Below are 8,059 nucleotides of genomic sequence, written 5' to 3'. Positions count from 1 at the left end.
GCAGAATGACTTTAAGAGCAGAACCATAGAGTTCTGGAGGACTGTGCAAGCAAGGCAGGGGGTGGCCCTCACAGGTGGACAGAGACCGGACCTGGGAGGAGAATGTGGAGGAAGCTGTGGGGGCTAACCAATACTGTTATGCCACGAAGGAGTGGCTGAATACCACTCCTATATATGTGTGAACTGCGTCACAAATAAACCAGAAGTTGCTTATCACCCATATTGGGTTGGCCTGTCTGCTTCTCCTCGCCGCTTACAAATGGCGCCCGAACAGGGACGCGGATTACAGGGCCCTGGTCGCTGGGGACCCGGATTATAGGGCTCCGACTAGCGGGGACCCAGGATATAGGGCCCCGACTAGCGGGGACCCGGGATACAGGGCCCCGGCCGACGGGGACCCGGATAAAGGGCCCCGGCCGACGGGGACCCGGGATATAGGGCCCCGACTAGCGGGGACCCAGGATATAGGGCCCCGACTAGCGGGGACCCGGGATACAGGGCCCTGGTCGCTGGGGACCCGGATTATAGGGCTCCGACTAGCGGGGACCCAGGATATAGGGCCCCGACTAGCGGGGACCCGGGATACAGGGCCCCGGTCGACGGGGACCCGGATAAAGGGACCCGGCCGACGGGGACCCGGGATACAGGGACCCGGTTATCGGGGACCCACCCGGTTTAACGGGGACCCTGGATACAGGGACCCGGTTTAACGGGGACCCAGGATACAGGGACCCGGTTTAACGGGGACCCAGGATACAGGGACCCGGTTTAACGGGGACCCAGGATACAGGGACCCGGGTTAACGGGGACCCAGGATACAGGGCCCCGACTAGCGGGGACCCGGGATACAGGGCCCCGACTAGCGGGGACCCGGGATACAGGGCCCCGGTCGACGGGGACCCGGAACGGCGAGAGAGCGGCGCCGGCGGCAGCGGCCGGGCAGCGCGGGCAATGCTGCTGCGGTGGCGTGACGGACCCGGGTGCTGCGACTTTCCGAAAAAGTCCGCCGCGGGGGTATACCAGACACTGCTGCGTCGGGAGGCCGATCCGGAGACCGAGATTACAGGACGACCCAGAAGAAGACGATCCGGAAAAGGCTGGCCATGAAAATGGACCGAGAGGTAGCCCTGGACTTATTACAGTGCTTTTTATAAAAGCGGGGAACTGAGCCTTGAACTTTTACAGTGCTTTTTATAAAAGCGGGGAACTGAGCCCTGAACTTTTTACAGTGCTTTTTATAAAAGCGGGGAATTGAGCCTGAGACTCTAAAGCAGCTAGCAGGTCTACTGCCTGTAAGGAAGGCTAAGAGATGTTTTTTGCAGATCCTAATACAATATTTGAGAAGAGTGAGTGGCAAAAGTTTGGTGATGAACTATTTGACTCAGTGCTTAATGATTATAAAAAGGCAAAGAAACTCGGTAAACCAAGGAGGGAAGTAATGAACTGTATAAAAAGATACAAGGCAGAAAAGAAAACTGCCGCGGTAGCAACGGAGAAACTAGGAACAGACGTCCCCGGTCGGTTGAAACCGGGGGAAGATTACAACTCCTTCCCCCCCCCCCCCCCCACTCGCGGGAGCACAGGGTTTCCCACCCCGCACACCCCCCCCACCCCGCACCCCCCTTCCTTTTCTCCCCCTCCATCAGAAGGTGCCGCGGAGGAGGTGTAACCCCCTGCTCCCCCACCACCCCAGTTCCGAAAGTAGGGACTTTGAAAAGGACAGAGAAAGTATATTAGAAGGTACAGGCATGATAAATGTCGAGAAATCCGAAAGAAAAAGGACGGTGCCTCGGCGCCGGATCGATTGCGGCGCCACTGTGAAGCACGCAGTAAAAAAAAAAAAAAAAAATAGGGATCATGCGCGAGCGGGAGATTTAAAGGAGCCGCGAGCCTCTCCAGCCCACTACGCCCTAGAGTGAAAAAAAACTTTTAACTCAGTCACGGAGGAGCCAGGTCTGCAGATGGCTACATACCGAAAGAGATACATCTGATAAGAAACACACAGCTGCGAGCAACGGAGACCCCGAGTTCGGCGCAGGATCAGCCCCCGAATCCGAGCCAGATTTATATCCTCTGCTTCCAGACCCTGACTCTTCGTCTCCCGGGTCGGTCTGCTCAGACTCACTGGCCCTGGAGACGCTCAGTTGTAACAATGGGTAACCAAAGATGTGATCATTACTGGGGAATTTCTGCAATGGGCATTCCTGCATATCCTGTGTTTACTACACAGCAGGGGGCTAAAGAGTGGGAAGCTCTTGATCTCAAAATAGTTAAGGAGGCCTGGCAAACAGTGACCACGTATGTGTTAAAATCCTCTTATACTCAAGCTGTATATGTTATGATTTTTTCTTGCAATTGACAGGGAGAGCCCATACAGTTTCTCTGTGATACTCATGTACTAGAAGTCGGTAAATATAAGTATGTCCAGGTTTATGTCAACCCTTGGAGACCTCTGTAGATACTGCTGGCCACTTCTTCCAGCACAGGCTGGCCACCTGTGTCGGAATGAGTGTGCATTTTGGTCAGTATAAAAGCCCAAGCCTCATACAATGTGGGGGAGGCAGAGCCTCTGCGGGGACGCCCGCTAAGGTTGAGCCTGCCACCTCGCACTGCAGTGATGCTTCCCGGAGCTGGTTTGCTGTTAGTCTCCACAGGGTCCTTGTGCCACGTTCTGTACGTGGGACTGTAGTGGGAGTAATGATGGCTTTTGCAGGGACTAAAAAAAAAAAAAAAAAAAAAAAAGGGGGGGAGAGAGAGAGTAATGATATTACATTTAACTTTAACCTGTCTAACCTGTCTATTTCTGAAGAACTGATAACCTGGGGGAGGGGGTATATTTGTGCCCTCCTGTCTACAGGTCCATGGCGACTGTGCAAAGTTTGTGAAGCCCTGCCATGAGCTGGACAGACAAATGGATAAACCTGATGCCTCAGCTACAGGAGCTGACTGTGATTACCCCAAGCAGAATGAGATAGAGGAAGAGAAAGAACAAATAACTGCAAAACATCACTTGGGGGCAACTGAAAAGTAACATCCTGAATATGTGTGCTTGTAAAGTAGCTATATTAGAGGTTGTGATTTTGTGTATAAAACCACCTGTATTTACTAGCTAGTTGCTAATAAGAAACTGCACCTTGTATTGTATAGATTTGTCACTTGTAATAGAGATGTTAAGAGTATGGAAATTTGCAGTAGCTGCTAGAAAATGCTAAGGCAAAAGCTAGAAAAATTTTAATACAATGGTAGTGTTATAAAGCAGGTGATGGAACAAATTAAGAGGGGGGGAGAATTCCACTGGTAAGAAATTTCTTTGGCTAGTCCTTCACTGCCGTCAGCATCTTAACATGCTGCTGCGCCCTGTAATAGTTACTCTGCTAATGTAAATGTGTGCCTTGCTGTAGTAGCAACTTGTTACTGGATAAAACAAAAGGGGGAAGATGTGGAGACAGTGTTCTCACAGGAGAATGCATAATTGGTACATAAACTTTGAACAGTCCTGAAAGATACAGCAAGGCCATGAGAGGCCCGAAGAAGCATAAGCAAGCAAGATAAGAGGCTGGAATTCACCAAGTTAATAAGAACTGTGGACTGTTGGCAAGCTTTCAAGGTTGAGTTCTCACACCTGTGTTTAACCAATTATGTTAGTCACTAAGGGTCTTCAAAACATGTATCCAATCATAATATGCCAAATCACTGTAAGTGCTTCAGCTGGGGCCTTGGCTCAACTAAGCAGACTGGGTTGCTGAGTTGTTAAGCAGACAATTTTACATCGAAGGCAATTTCTGATTTGTTTTAATGTTGACTCTGTGAGACATGCAACACTGCAGAACCTTTTGTTGTTGGAACAGGGACATGGATGTGAAGAGTTTGATGGAATGTGTTGTATGAGTCTCTCTGATTATGCTAATTCAATGCACGCACAGCTGAGAACCCTGGCTCAGCTTGCCCAGCAATAGTAAATGAGCAATATCCTAAGAATAACTAGATGGTTGTCACCGGGCATTACAGGTTGAGTCAAACACTGTTGTTTGAAGCATTGCACTTATGTATCATTGTTAGGTTAATCATCGTAGCTATTAAGACTTGTTTATAGTTGTGTGATAAAACAGGTGAACAGAATAACCCATAATGCCTTGCTTGCACAAAGAAAAAGGGGGGAATTGTTGCAGAATGACTTTAAGAGCAGAACCATAGAGTTCTGGAGGACTGTGCAAGCAAGGCAGGGGGTGGCCCTCACAGGTGGACAGAGACCGGACCTGGGAGGAGAATGTGGAGGAAGCTGTGGGGGCTAACCAATACTGTTATGCCACGAAGGAGTGGCTGAATACCACTCCTATATATGTGTGAACTGCGTCACAAATAAACCAGAAGTTGCTTATCACCCATATTGGGTTGGCCTGTCTGCTTCTCCTCGCCGCTTACAGCCGCATGCCCAAATACCACTGCCTCATTCATAAACATTTCATGCTGTGAAAGTTAATACTCCATCCAGAAGGACCACAGGCTGGATCATACCAGCAGCCAGCTTCCCAGACAGCACACAGTCCTACCAAGACAACAAAGCCTGCTCCCCCTTGGCTCTCTGAGCCAGTGTTGATGGCCTTTACCATCACATCTCCCCTGCAAGCAACCCCTTGCTCAAAGCCCAGCCTCGGTCACTAGGGATACATGAGGCGTCCCCTAGTGCCATATGCCCTAGAGCAGAACCAGGACCACTCCATCCCATCACTGCTGTCCTGCAGAAACAGCTGGGGAACTTCCCCCTGGTAGGCTCAGAGCAGCAGGACCTGACATGGTGAGCACCAAAGGACAGCCGGGATACCCTGTCCTGCACCCGGAGGACACTGCTGACCTGTGTGCTGGGCCATCTGCCCAACCACATGGGCTGCGAAGGGCTATGAATCTCTTTTACAGAGGGATGAACCAGCAGAGCCAGAACCAGACAGGGTTTTGCACCCAAATCCCCATTAAAACAAGATGCATTTTTCCAAGGTCAGTGTCCTAGAAAATTCCCCTTTTAAGGTGACTTCTCAAGCTGTTGAAATCCAACATCTGTAGGATTTTCGCTTGTAATAATCCTACTGAGATTTACCTAATCTCCAAGTGACTCATTTGCCTCCCTGTATCCCCTCCTAATCACCACAGCACTCCTCAGCCTCTTGCTCTTAGTATCTCCCTCCACATCCACATTTGGACCATTCCAGATCATTTTGCTGCTTCCCCTAGCAGCACTTCCCCAGGAAACACTCTCTTCCTCCCATTAATACCTCCCAAATACCTGGCTGGTACACAGCACCCTTGTTAAACACAGGGACATCCATCCCCTTGTTGGGCTAGTTCCAGCAGAGCTGGGATTTCCCTGGAAGCTGTGCCATGGTGGTGTGGGGAGCAGCTGATATAGGGCATTGCCCTGTGTAGGATCAAGACCATAGAATGACAGAATGGTTTGGGCTGGAAGGGACCTTAAAGCTCATCCAGTTCCAACCCCCTGTCACAAGTAGAGACACCTTCCACCAGAGCAGCTTGCTCCAAGCCCCAACCTGGCCTTGATGGCCACCTTCCATCTCATGCAGGAGCTAGCAGCTGGAAACCTGATCGACATAGGACCTAGGGCAGATTTGCATGAACTACCATGAGGCAAAGGGCTCATTTATCCACGCTTTGAATCCTTTCTCCATTCTTCCATATTCCCCACTGGGAACTGACAGCCACATCTTCCACTGTAGATCACCAGCAAATCCCTCCCAGGGTAATGCATCCAGTACCTCCCAGCCCTGCAGCTCAAGTGACTTCTGAGTTCTCCTGCTCAGGGCAACCCGCTCTGCCCCAGGCACCTTCTGCTACAGCAGAAGTTGCCAGTGATGAAGCTGTGATGAAGGCAGGAGATGAATGTAAGCAAGGACCAGGCTTCAACCCACAACTCCCCCACAGCCAACCCCTCACAAAGTAATAGGCACTAACGACACTTGTTCACTCGACACGAACCAGACACAGCCAACTCCCAGAAGAAGCTGCGGAAGCCAAGAAATTAGCAGCAACCAAGCAGAAGCATATGTTTATGTGCATAACAGTGAATCATCTTCAAATAGTTAACTGCACATGGGAAAACAAAGGGAAAAACACACTCATCCTTCCTGCTTTGGACAAATATTGGGGATCAGGCAGAAACATGAACAGTGGGGTCTATCTCATGGAGCATCACTTCTGCAGTGACAATCAGAGACCATCTACATGATGGACAAACTCCTCCCATAGTACCACATGCACTTTTAACACCACGGGTTAAGAATCAAGCACCACAAGGATCTACATTTTCCACCATCACCTCCCCACCACATCTTCCTCCTGGAGCATGGGAAGAGGCAGGTCTCACGCCCTCTCAGGCCAGGGCTGGCTCAAATGAACTCTTGTTTATGTAAGGCACTGCCAGGCAGCCTCTTCCCTGTGTCCTCACTTCAACGGTGCCTTTCCAGCCTCATTCTTTCACTGGCAAAACCAGGTCACCATCTGCTCTCCCTCCTGACTCTGGCGCCTGCTTCTGCAAGAGATAAAAGAGCGACTCTGCAAAGAGCTTTCCCTATGGCAGGCTGGGGAGTTCAGAGATTCAGTCTCCAAACCAGATGACCAACAAGGACACCAGGCACAGGGATGATGCCTGTCACAGGGAAGCCCACAGGCTATGAAATAATGACCAGGAACGTCTGCCACATTCATCAACATGCCCCCAGGAGACAGGAGATCTATGATTCCCGCCTGGAAGGAATTCAGCCTGCTCCACTTCCAGCTTTTATTTTCCATCCTAAAGTCCACAGTGACCTGCTCCTGGCGTACGGACACAAAGCACTCATGCAGGCAGGTGACAGGCACAGACAAGGCCCCCAGCCCCAACAGGCTCTGTGATCACCAGCCTCTGAAGGAGAAACCAGGAGGTTTTAACATGCAGCAAGGTTAAAAAACCTAGGGCCAGAGAAAAGCTGCCTTCCCTCTCTAGAGCCTCAAGGGCCTCACTCAATCCTGCCGCTCTCCCTGCTACACCCTGGGAAGCGTGGGCAGCTCCAGGCTGGCACCTTTCCACCTCCTGTTGCTTCCCTGACAGCCCTTCCCTGGGAAGAAAGCTGCTCCTAAACCCTTTCCTTGCCTCACAAGGCAAGCCTGTCTCTCACCCAGTGCCTATTTCATTGTGTCAGGATCCCCAGCAATGATATGTTGGGGTCTCAGTCACAGGAGGGAGTTGAATCTGCATCCCAGACAAGTGCCTGATGCTCTTGGCTACCTGGAATCAGACAACTGCTCTTGCTCATGAAGATAAGACCTCAAAGTGCTGGGTTTGACCTCAAAGCACCACTGCCTGCGAAAAACACCAAACAAGAAAAGCCAAAGGTCAGCAATGCACATGGGTTGCACAATGTGTGACTGACGAACCAAAGGACCCTCTTCCTCCCTGGACAAAAGGGAACAGAGATCACAACCTCGAGGGTCTGCTCGCAGGTGTCTCATCCCCTGCTCAGCCCTGCAGGGTCCTTCAGGTGTATCCCATGGAAGACAGCAGCCCATGAACCTGCTGACAGGCAGTGGAGCTTTACGAGGCACAACGCTCTCTCCCTCTTCCCTTTAGGACAGCACACAGACAGTGACAGCCTCCACGATGGAAAGAGCTGCTCCACCCAGTGCTGCAAACCCAGCGCCTCGAGCCTCAGCCAATGCTCCCCAGATCAACACCGCGTCCCCGGGCCAACCTGAACCTCTGCCGCCAGGAGCCAGCCGGGGCAGGAGCCCATGAATGCACCACGGTAAAGCCATTTGCTGCTGTCCGCCCCGGAGGCAGGAGCCCGCCCTCCTCTCGGCGCCACTCTCCTCCATCCCAGTGTGTCACGCCGGTTGCCATGGCGATGGACCGCTTGGAGGAAGGTTCATTATCAGTTACTCTATTGAATAAAACCTGGGATGAAATTTTGTTTTCTCCCCGCTAATGCAAAATGCCACGGATCTGTTTCCTGACCCTGTGGTATTTATAGACTATCCAGGCCAACTTTCCCCAGCCGAGGGGATCTGATGTACA

At 51.3% G+C, this 8,059-nt stretch overlaps 1 long non-coding RNA gene across 1 annotated transcript; it reads right to left on the bottom strand.

Moving 5' to 3' along the window:
- Window positions 1–6,039: 6,039 nt before the first annotated feature.
- LOC134171645 (uncharacterized) lies at window positions 6,040–7,699 on the bottom strand. Its single transcript, XR_009967695.1, has 2 exons — window positions 7,164–7,699; window positions 6,040–6,538 (listed from the first exon to the last, which is right to left on the bottom strand). It is a non-coding gene; the product is annotated as an uncharacterized LOC134171645 (long non-coding RNA).
- Between the last annotated feature and the right edge of the window lie 360 nt (window positions 7,700–8,059).

This window comes from Pezoporus occidentalis, unplaced genomic scaffold, assembly GCF_034315485.1.
Source record: "Pezoporus occidentalis ecotype Australia unplaced genomic scaffold, CSIRO_AGI_Poc_V1 ctg412, whole genome shotgun sequence".
Taxonomy (NCBI): Eukaryota; Metazoa; Chordata; class Aves; order Psittaciformes; family Psittacidae; genus Pezoporus; species Pezoporus occidentalis.
This window is presented reverse-complemented; position numbering and strand designations above follow the sequence as displayed.